The following is an 11,723-nucleotide window of genomic DNA, read 5'->3' as shown; positions in this document are numbered from 1 at the left end:
CCAGGTGAATTCCTAGGATTTTACGTTCAATGGTAATGAACGCATTGAAAATAGGGTTTTCAGAAAACAAATCGGTTTGTAATTTTGATCAAAATATTTTCTCGTTCAAGTTCGAGTTTAGATATCATTGAATTCCATGAGTTTGTAATTCTCAATCTTTAAGGTCAATCTCAAGGATTGAGTGATATCAGTCTTAAAAGCTGATTTTTTAATTTTTTAAGGAGATTATCCTTTCTGGGGATCTGATTCATTAGTCTTATCCAGCTAATTTGCATGGTGCCCCTCATTGTACAAGATAAATTCTTCTCATGGTTAGGATAAATCTGACCACTTGGCGACCCTGTTTAATGCTGAGGTCCGTGGATTTCCTGCTGATTTTAGTGATGACTTTTCTAGATTTTTCGTCAACCTACAGCTGGTCTGGACGACAACTTCATGACCTAAATCAAGAAGCGCGTGTCTTTTTCGGAAGACTTTACTTCCTTTTAATGATGGAATTGATTCATCGTGTAGGTCCATCTTTTCTTTTCTTTCATCGGGTAAAACAGTTTAGTTTAGTCCAAAGCAAAAGTATTTTCAGTTATTTGTTACAGATATATGTGACATATGTTTAAGATAACTTGGTAAATTTTCCCACACTTGGCTTTTATTTTCCTTTTTATCGTCCTCTATTCCATTTTAAATGAATTTTAACATTTTGGTTTGTTTCTCAATTTATGTCCTTTCTGAGGTAACAATAATTTCGGTGTTAAAACCTAGTTTTATCGTTCATAAATATATATAAACATGAATTTGAGTTCATTTAATTGAAAATTTTTAAAAATTTTACTATAATTGGGTAGTCAGTATATAAGACTAGGGCTGTTCTTTATTATCAGAGAGCACTAGATTCTAATACAACTACTGCTTTACTAGTATTTTTAACGGTAACCAAGTGTATAAAGTAAAAAATTTTAAAATCCGAAAGAATTTAACCCCTTCCCACACTTAAGATCTTGCAATGCCCTCATTTGCAAGAAATCAGTAACAATTTAAATTATTGAGGGTGATTTGTGTGAAAATGATTAAATTTTTACCAAAGTTTCCAAATATATTGGCGTTTGTTTGCTGAATGATAAATGGTGCACATCATTTGTTCATTCCGTCTTGTTGTTATTTCACATATATTTTGCTTCTTGTCGTCAAAATTAGTTGCTTTTGCTGAACTTAATGCCAGTCTTTGAAAATGCGTTGTTTTACCCTGTTGTGTACATAAGATAAACTGCAAACATATATACATATTTTTGAAGTTTGGTATATTACCCCACATTCAAAAATTATTAAAATCTAAGAATAAAAGTTAGATAATTATAAAAATGATTACAATATTAACAAAAGTATTAAACGTATCAATAATTACAAATTACAAAAAAAAAAAAATAATTACCAATAGGGGTTCCAGGCATAACCATAGGTGCTATAGAATGCTTCGGCAGGGTTATACGTAGGATATGGTGGCTGCATCTCTATAGACCAGGGAGGGAAGATGGGTTTCGGTGTAGGAATATAGTTTCTACCTATATGTTGGCAATGAGCTATGATTTGGTTCTGATGAACTTGCCAATCTTCAAATGCTCTCTGTCTAGCATTTTCGTATTCCTGAGAAGCTATAAACCTTTGCATTTCTTGCATCTCATTCCCCCCTCCTACATTACCTTGCTGTTGGTTTCTCTCAACCTGTGGATGTCTACCATGGTATGGTACTGCGGCGTTATTTCGCCTCTTCAAAACTTTCGCACCATGGTATACATTTAAACCTATAGTATCGCGGGGTTCCGGTTCTTCTACTAATAATCCCCCCCGACTTATATCCACACCGAGATATTCACCAATCAAAGTAATAAAAATACCACCACCTATTATGCTATGCGGTCGCATCCCCCGAACCATAGCTGATAAATAATAACCCACACAATATGGTATACTTACAGCGCTTTGTGGGTCTCGAATACACATATGGTAAAACAAATCTTGTTCATTTACTTTTTCCTTGTTCTTACCCCTTTGTGTAATCGAATTAGCTAAAAATCTATGAATCACTCTTAATTCGGCTCTATCTATATCCAAATAAGAGTAATTTCCCCCTTTGAAACGGTGATGGCTTGTCATTTGACTCCACACACCGTGTGTATCAAAATTTTCATTTATCTTTCTACCGTTTAGTATCAACCCTCTACAATCGGCAGATGCTAACTCCTCAGGCGTATATATACGTAAAGCCTGAGCCATGTCCAGTAAAGACATGTGGCGCATCGAACCGCCTAACAAAAATCTAATAAAAGAACGATCGGTTAAACTAGCCACCCGATCATTCAACTCTATACTACATAACAATTCTTCACACCATACTTTATATACAGGTCTACGCATGGTGAATAAATGTACCCAGTCATTAAAAGTAGAATTACCATACCTCTGTACAAGTAATTCTCTAATTGGCCCGGCCAATTCTACAGCTTCTAAGGGTCCCCATTCTATGACCCTCGGTACCTCAACAACCTTAGAATGAAGAGTATGCTAACCCCGTTGATATTTTGGATAATCTATCCAAAATCTGTCAAATCTCAGGTTCGGGTGCAACTCTTCCAAGTGCATATCAGAAAAGGTCATGACTGGATGAGGTATATCCTGCTTGTAGTAGTTATCCACCTCCTGTTGTTCCGCATTCTCAGCAGGAGCATTACGGGCTTGGGATGAAGATTCACCCCTTTCAGTCTGCAAAACACATCAAACACAATTTTTGTGCATCCAAATATGCATTAGTGTCAGCAAAATCATCAATCAAAATAATTACAATGACATTATCAATTTATATTAAACTTAAGCTTATTTTCACATTTTTATCAAATCTACACTTTTTCAAATAAGCATATACGAAAATGTTCGCCAAGTTCATAAGCATTCAACTCAAATAACATGTCAAAATAATCATTACTAGCAATTAAACAAGTCTCAAATGACATTATCTTTCAAAAATCAAGTTCATGAATTTTTAGACTTGAAAAAGTCCACTTTAATTCTCAAAATCATGTTTAGGCTCAAAGTTTGGATCTTTTAACTACCTAGACATGTTACACTACTTAATTTAGCAACAATTCATGACAAAAATCAGCCATAACCTGTTTATATCAAAAAGCCCCAAATTTGCTCAAGAACACAAACCCTAGATTACTCAAAATTTGAAGTTTAAGGCTTCTAATCATGTTAAATAGCATCAATCTAGGTTATACAAGCATAATACATAAACAATTTAAGCCTAATTACACTAAAAAGCATCAAAATCAAATTGGGGAAAAAATTGTTCAAGAACACCAAATTTCGGATTAAATGGTGTTTAGGTGTAGAAATTTACCGTTTTTCTTGAGTAATTCCTAGATAGCATCCTTCTCAACATGATTTTAGTAAAAGATTTGGTGATTAACGGTTAAAAATTGTGATTTTGGGGTGTATTTTTCGGGTTTTTTCGATGGATATTCGCAGTTTTTTTTTTCTGTTGTGGGGAGTGAAACTGAGCTGTTGCAGCTCTTTATTTTTTTCTGTAATCCGGTACTCCCGCGACTCACGGTGAAATACCCTTCAAACTCCGCGAGTCGCGGAGTTTGGTATTTTTTTTTTATAATAACTTATTAAAACAATTAATTAATTAATTTTAAAATTTTGTTTCCTTTGTTATTTAGGACGAGGTCGTTTCTGATCGATGTCCTAGTCCGTCCTTCGACAAAATTTTAAAATTTGTCTTTTTGTAGCGATGTTTTAAAAGCTAAGATTTTTGGGTTTTTTTAATGTTTTTGGCATACTTTAAATTAATAAGATTAAAAATAATGATATTAAAAGTTCTCGTCCCTCCCTTGGGTAAAGCAATTTCGGTTCAAAGACCTAGTCTTTAACTTACGTCGAATTTTAAAAATCATATTTTTAACTTAATGAGATAAAGTAAATTTTTATTTTTAAATTCACACAACTTAAATATAAAATTCAAAATTTATATTAAAAATTCACACCAAACTTAAAATTTGAAATGCATAAAATTAAAAATTCACACCAAACTTAATTTAAAAATTTATAAATTCATACCAAACTTATATTAATTTTTCAAATATTTACAATTTTAAATATATTGTTTTTACAAAGTTTACAATATTAATTTAAGATTTAAATATTAATTTTAAAAACATGGTAAAAATAAAATTAAAAATCTTTTTGGCTTTTTATCCCACTTTAGTCAATCAAATATTATCAAAAATATGCGCCCCTCTTTTCGGTAAAGTAATTTCGGTTCCAAGACCTAATTTAACTCATGACGAATTTTTAAAATATTTTGGGTTGATTGTTTAAAGATATTTATACCTTAAGAATAAACGTTAAATTTCGCAGTGATGTAATAAATTTTTGAATGATATCAATAATTTCGGTCGCCAAACCTAATTTTATTCAATACCAATTTAATACTTTTTAGCGAACAAATTAGCGTTTATTATCAAAAGGTTTAAAAAAAAAAAAAAAAAAAAAACTGTACAAACATACCCGTGAAATAGATTTCTTAGTTATATGATCTATCCCATTCATAAGATAGTCAGTTTAATTGGTTTTCCATAGCTACATAGGCGTAACCTCGAGCATTCAGTGTCTTTTCTTCTAAACATATGAACGGTCCGTCTCTGCATAAAGTAACAAATTCGGTATTTGAATAGGTTTGATTATTTGAACATTTACCTCCATGTGACCATTTTCCGCATTTGTGACATCTTTCTAGGTGTCGTGCTCTTCTTTTTGCTGCGGATTTTGATTTTCCTTTACCAAATTGTAACTTATTATCTTCGCATCTGGATTCTTTTCTAACTCCGTCCATTCTTTCTCTGATTACTGATACTATTTCACTTGGTAGTATGTCATTATTTCTTTTAGTGATCAAAGCGTGTAGCATTAGACCATAGTTTAGTTCACAGGCAGTCTTCATTTTGTAAAAACCTAAAAAAATAAAAATTCAGAATGGGGGGAGAAGACTAGTTCTTTAGGGTCTGCTAGGGAAAGACCATTCGGGTTCCATTTTCAAGAACTATATGAAAACAGACAATCTAACTCTAACAGAAATACATATTATCCTTTAAAGACTTGATTCTCCCCACACTTAGTTAGCTGTGGTGTCGAAATTGTGATTAACTTCGTTGTCGACTTCCATCGGACCATGTATGTAATGTTTAACTCTGTGACCATTAACTTTAAATTCAATCCCATTTGAATTTATCAATTCTATCGTTCCGTATGGGAAAACTCTTTTGACTATGAATGGTCCAGACCATCTTGATTTCAATTTTCCAGGAAATAGCTTGAATCGTGAATTGAAAAGAAGAACTCTGTCTCCTTCTTTAAATTCTTTTGAACTTCTGATTCTTTTATCATGCCATTTCTTCGTTCTTTCTTTATAGATTAACGAATTATCGTATGCTTCATGTCTTAATTCTTCTAATTCGTTTAGTTGACTTAATCGTAGACGTCCGGCTTCATGTAAATCAAGATTACATGTCTTCAAAGCCCAAAATGCTTTGTGTTCAATTTCTACTGGAAGATGACATGCTTTTCCATAAATAAGTCTAAAAGGTGTAGTTCCAATTGGAGTTTTGTAGGCTGTTCTAAAAGCCCAGAGTGCATCCTCCAATTTAATGGACCATTCCTTTGGATTTGATCCTACGGTTTTCTCTAGAATACGTTTTAAAGCTCGGTTGGTATTTTCAACTTGTCCACTTGTTTGTGGATGATATGTGGTGGAGATTTTATGAGTTACTCCATATCTTTTAAGAACTTTCTCAAGTTGATTATTACAGAAATGAGTACCCCGATCACTTATTAAAGCTTTCGGTGTTCCAAACCTTACAAAAAGACGTTTTAAAAAGTTGACTACAACTCGTGCATCGTTAGTTGGGAGAGTTTGTGCTTCCGCCCATTTAGATACATAATCAATAGCTACGAGTATATATAGATTATTATGAGATTTTGAAAATGGACCCATAAAGTCAATACCCCAAATGTCAAATACTTCACATACTTGGATGACATTTTGTGGCATTTCATCACGTTGACTTATTTTTCCGGCCCTTTAATAAGCATCACAGGATTTGCAAAGTAGGTGTGCGTCTTTGTAAATTGTAGGCCAATAGAATCCAACATCATAAACTTTTCTTGCTGTTAGTTGAGGCCCATAATGCCCTCCTGTTGGTCCTGTGTGACAATGGTTTAATATTTTACTAGCTTCATCTCCAAATACACATCGGCGTATTATTCCATCGGGACAACTTTTAAACAGATGTGGATCTTCCCAAAAATAGTGTTTTATATCACTGAAGAATTTTTTTCGTCTTTGGTACGATAATCCTTTCTCAAGGAATCCACAAACTAAGTAGTTTGCATAGTCTGCAAACCATGGGATTTCATTATAATCTATCTTCAATAGATATTCATCAGGAAAGTTGTCTTGTATGGCCGATTCATTTAGAACTTCTAACTCAGGATTTTCAAGACGAGAAAGATGATCAGCGGCGAGATTTTCTGCTCCTCTTTTATCTCGGATTTCAATATCAAACTCTTGTAAGAGTAAGATCCAACGAATTAATCTTGGTTTAGCATCTTGTTTTGAAAATAAGTATCTAAGAGCAGAATGGTCGGTATAGACCACCGTTTTTGCTAGACCGAGATATGATCGAAATTTGTCAAAAGCAAAGACAATAGCAAGGAGTTCTTTTTTAGTAGTTGTATAGTTCGTTTGTGCTCCTTGTAACGTCTTACTAGCATAATATATAGGTTGAAATCGTTTTTCAATCCTTTGTCCTAAAACGGCTCCCATTGCAAAATCACTTGCATCGCACATTAGTTCAAATGGTAGATTCCAATTTGGCGTTATCATGATCGGCGCATTAGTGAGTTTCTCTTTAAGAATATTAAAAGATTTGATACACTCATCTGAAAAGATGAATGGAGCATCCTTTTCTATGAGTTTATTCATAGGAGTGGCAATTTTAGAAAAATCTTTTATGAAACGTCGGTAAAAATCGGCATGCCCTAGAAAACTCCTAACTCCTCTAACATTGGTGGGATGTGGAAGTTTAGCAATTACATCTACTTTAGCTCTATCCACTTCAATTCCTTCTTTTGAAATTTTATGTCCAAGAACGATGCCTTCTTTAACCATGAAATGGCATTTCTCCCAATTAAGTACTAGATTTGATTGTTCGCATGTAATAAGCATTCGTTCAAGATTAACTAGACATGATTCAAATGTATCACCGAAGACTGAAAAGTCATCCATGAAAACTTCCATGCATTCTTCTATCATGTCATGAAAAATCGCCATCATACACCTTTGAAAGGTTGCAGGGGCGTTACAAAGTCCAAATGGCATGCGTTTGTAAGCAAAAGTACCATAAGGGCACGTGAATGTGGTTTTCTCTTGATCTTCGGGTGCTATTGGAATTTGAAAATATCCGGAAAATCCATCTAGAAAACAATAGTAACTATTTCCGGCTAATCTTTCCAACATTTGATCTATGAAAGGTAAGGGAAAGTGATCTTTTTTGGTGGCGTCATTTAATTTTATATAATCAATACATACACGCCATCCTGTTACAGTCCTAGTAGGAATAAGCTCATTTTTTTCATTTGTAATGACAGTCATGCCACCCTTCTTAGGCACGCATTGAACTGGGCTTACCCATGGACTATCAGAAATTGGATATATCAAACCTGCATCTAGCAGTTTAATAATCTCTTTCTTAACTACATCTTGCATATTAGGATTTAGTCTTCGTTGGCGTTGCACATATGTTTTATGACCTTCTTCCATAAGGATTTTATGTGTGCAATACGAAGGACTTATTCCTTTAATATCATGAATCTTCCATGCAATGGCTGGTTTATGAGCTTTCAACATAGAAATGAGTTGTGATTTCTCATTTTCAGTAAGAGAAGACGATATTATTACAGGTAATTCAGATTCACCATGTAAATAAGCGTATTCCAAATGGTTTGGAAGTGGTTTTAACTCTAATTTCGGAGGTTCTTCTATCGATGATTTATATCGATATCTGTCTTCTTCTTTTAGCATTTGAATTTCTTCTGTTGTTGGTTCATATCCATTAGCTATTAGTGTAGCTAACATTTCAGCTTCATCAATTGGTTCATTACCTTCTCCTAAAGAACATTCTCCTGTTCCTTGTAATTCTGGAAATTCTTCTAATAATTCTGCATGTGCATCTATAGTTTGAATATAATAACATGTTGATGATGTAGCGTGAGGGTACGAAATAGTATTATTTTTAATACAAAATACTACAAAATATGACACAAGTTTTATTAATTTACGGATGGGATATACCTTAACCTTGCTACAACACTATAGGCAGTGTACCTAATCGTAGAGTAGTGTAGTTTTTAGTAAGTCCGGTTCGTTCCACAGGGAGCTGGTGAAGTTAACGCTATATTATTAAGTTTATTTGTAAAAATATATATATAAATAAGTAGTAGTATTATTATAAAATGGGGGTTTTACCGTTTAATGACCGGTTTGTCGATTTTAAGCGTAAAAATAAATGACAAAAATTAAAGTGCGTAAAATAAATTGCGATAAATAAAATGACAGAAAATAAAATTGCGAGTAATAAAATGACAGTAAATAAAGATACGATGAGAAATATAATAAAAGAATTATGCTTATTTAAACTTCCGTAATCATGATGTTTGACGTGTTGATTTTAATTTATTACCATGGGTTAATTGTCCTTTGTCCTGGTTTATTTGATACGTTTATCTGGTTTTTGTCCATAATAGTCCATCGGTCATAAATATAAAGTGCGAGTATCCTCGTCAAATTACCCTTATACCCGAAGTCAAATATTCCAACTGATTAAGGATTTAAACTATGACGCAGTTATCACTTCTGTCAACAATTACACCAGTTATCACTGTATGTAATCCACCCCTGTTTTAATTAGTTTATGAATATTAATTCATCCACTTGATCAGAATGAATAATCAATTACCCAACCCAATTGATTAATTAAATGATTATAACAGATTCCATATGAACGTCACTAAATAGGACAACCATAATCATTATTAATTATTAGGTTAATTAATTTGAAGATAGGTTCGACAGACTCCAATGAGTTGTCACTCAATTAGACAATACCCCCCATCTATTAATAGTCAATAGTCCAATTTCCACAAGTGTCGGTCTTTTGCCCAAACCCCAATTATGGTACAAAGTTCAATAACCCCGTCTTAATATTTTAGCCCAACATCACGATTACTTCGGCTCAAATAAGCATAATAATAACTTAGCTACGAGACATTAAATTAAAAAGGTTGAACATAACTTACAATGATTAAAAATAGCGTAGCGTTACACGGACAGAATTTCGACTTACACACTCAAACGATCTCTATCATAAATCTTATTATTATCATAATTTAAAATTAAAATTAAGATTATTGTTATATCTTATTACATTAACATTATGATAGAGAATTATAAATATAGATATTGATATTTGATATAGAAAAGTAAGAAAAAGATAAGAAATTGATCGGAAAAAAAAAAGAAGTCTTCTTCTTAAGAAACGAAGATCGTTCCTTTTATAAGCAAAATTATAAATTGAATTTTCATTTACGACCCCTGAACTATGCTCAATTAACAACTTTTTATTATTTAATATTATTCTTATTATGAATTATTTAAATATTATATTTTATTCTTGTGCATAGTTGACTCGTAATTTTTACACCGTTGCGTCGAGCGTTGAGAGTTGGTTCATGTACCGGTTCCGGATTTTCGAACGTCCTTGCGTACGCTGAGATATTTTGTACTTTGCGTTTCGTAACTTGTACTCTTGTCATTTTTAGACGTTCCTTATCAATAAATTGAACCTTTTTAATTGTATCTTGTACATTTGAGCTTTTTGGACGTTTTGGTCTTTCAAATCTTCGTTTTTGTCTTTAAATCTTCATTTTCGAGCGATTTGCGTCTTTCGTCTTCGCACTTATTTATTTAACTATTACAACTAAAAATAAGGAAATTACATTTAAAAACATTACATATTGGAACGATATTGCTACTAAATATATGTTCATTTGGAACACTATCAAATATCCCCACACTTGAGCGTTGCTTGTCCTCAAGCAATACAGAACTTGAAATAAAAACATACATGAATCACTTTTTTATTCATCACATTTTGTACATCAGTGATTTTGATATAGCGGTATAAACAATGACAGTAATGATGGTTAAAGGTGGGTGTGTCATCCACAGTTGCCTCGGGTTTAGGTCAACGACACTTGCAATCAAATAGCCGATTTACTTTCGGTTTCCAAAGCAAAGTGCACATTTGAAAGGCGGTTTACAGTCCCACATGACTATAAAAATTTAGATCCTTTAAGGAAATTGGATCTTTATGAAAACATTTGATCTTTTGAAAATTCAAGCTAGATTTTACCCTAGACAAGTTTTCTGATTTGATCCATCATCGGTGTTGCAAAATATATTTGTGGATCAATATTTTGGCTAAAACTTTTAGGTTCGTGTAATCCACTGCTATCCCGGTATCGGAAAGCACACATCCAGTTTACTTGTTCCGTATATTACCTTTCGGCAAACTACCGTCCGGTTGTAAAGGAAAGCGATGAACAAGAAACTGTTAAGGCAATGTCTAATGACATGCTTTTGGTTATGGTCTTTTAACGTGTCGGATGCTAGAACTATCCTTGGTAGGAGCGATAGTAAAGATCATCCTATGATTTTTCGGTCTGGCACAAGGTCCTGTCTCTGACCATGCTATGCAACCACCGTTCTTACGGTTGACACCTGATTTGGTTCAGGTGACCTAATGAATTCTAGGTGAATTCCTAGGATTTTACGTTCAATGGTAATGAACGCATTGAAAATGGGTTTTCAGAAAACAAATCGGTTTGTATTTTGATCAAAATATTTTCTCGTTCAAGCTCGAGTTTAGACATCATCGAATTCCATGAGTTTGAATTCTCAATCTTTAAGGTCAATCTCAAGGATTGAGTAATATCAGGCTTAAAGGCTGATTTTTGATCTTTAAGGAGATTATCCTTTCTGGGGATCTGATTCATTAGTCTTATCAAGCTAATTTGCACGGTGCCTCCCCATTGTACGAGATAAATCCTTCTCATGGTTAGGATAAATCTGACCACTTGGCAACCCTGTTTGATGCTGAGGTCCGTGGATTTCCTGCTGATTTTAGAGATGACTTTTCTAGGTTTTTCGTCAACCTACAGCTGGTCTGGACGACAACTTCATGACCTAAATCAAGAAGCGCGTTTCTTTTTCGGAAGACTTTACTTCCTTTTAATGATGGAATTGATTCATCGTGTAGATCCATCTTTCTTTCAAAAGTATTATAGTAAATCGGGTAAAACTGATTAGTATCATCCAAAACAAAAGTACCTGCAATAATCTTGTACGAAAATATGTGATAGATAGTTTTTAATTGAATAACTTGGTACATTCTCCCCACACTTAGTTTCTTTCTTTGCCTTTTTATTCTCCTTTATTCCATTTTAAATGAATTCAAGCATTTTAGGTTGTTTTTCAATTTATGTCCTTTCCGATAATTTCGGTATTATCACCTAGTTTTCACCGTTCATAAATATGTATAAACATGATTTTG

Source organism: Rutidosis leptorrhynchoides, chromosome 10 (assembly GCF_046630445.1).
Source record: "Rutidosis leptorrhynchoides isolate AG116_Rl617_1_P2 chromosome 10, CSIRO_AGI_Rlap_v1, whole genome shotgun sequence".
NCBI classification, from domain to species: Eukaryota; Viridiplantae; Streptophyta; class Magnoliopsida; order Asterales; family Asteraceae; genus Rutidosis; species Rutidosis leptorrhynchoides.
Note: the sequence above shows the minus strand (reverse complement) of the source record.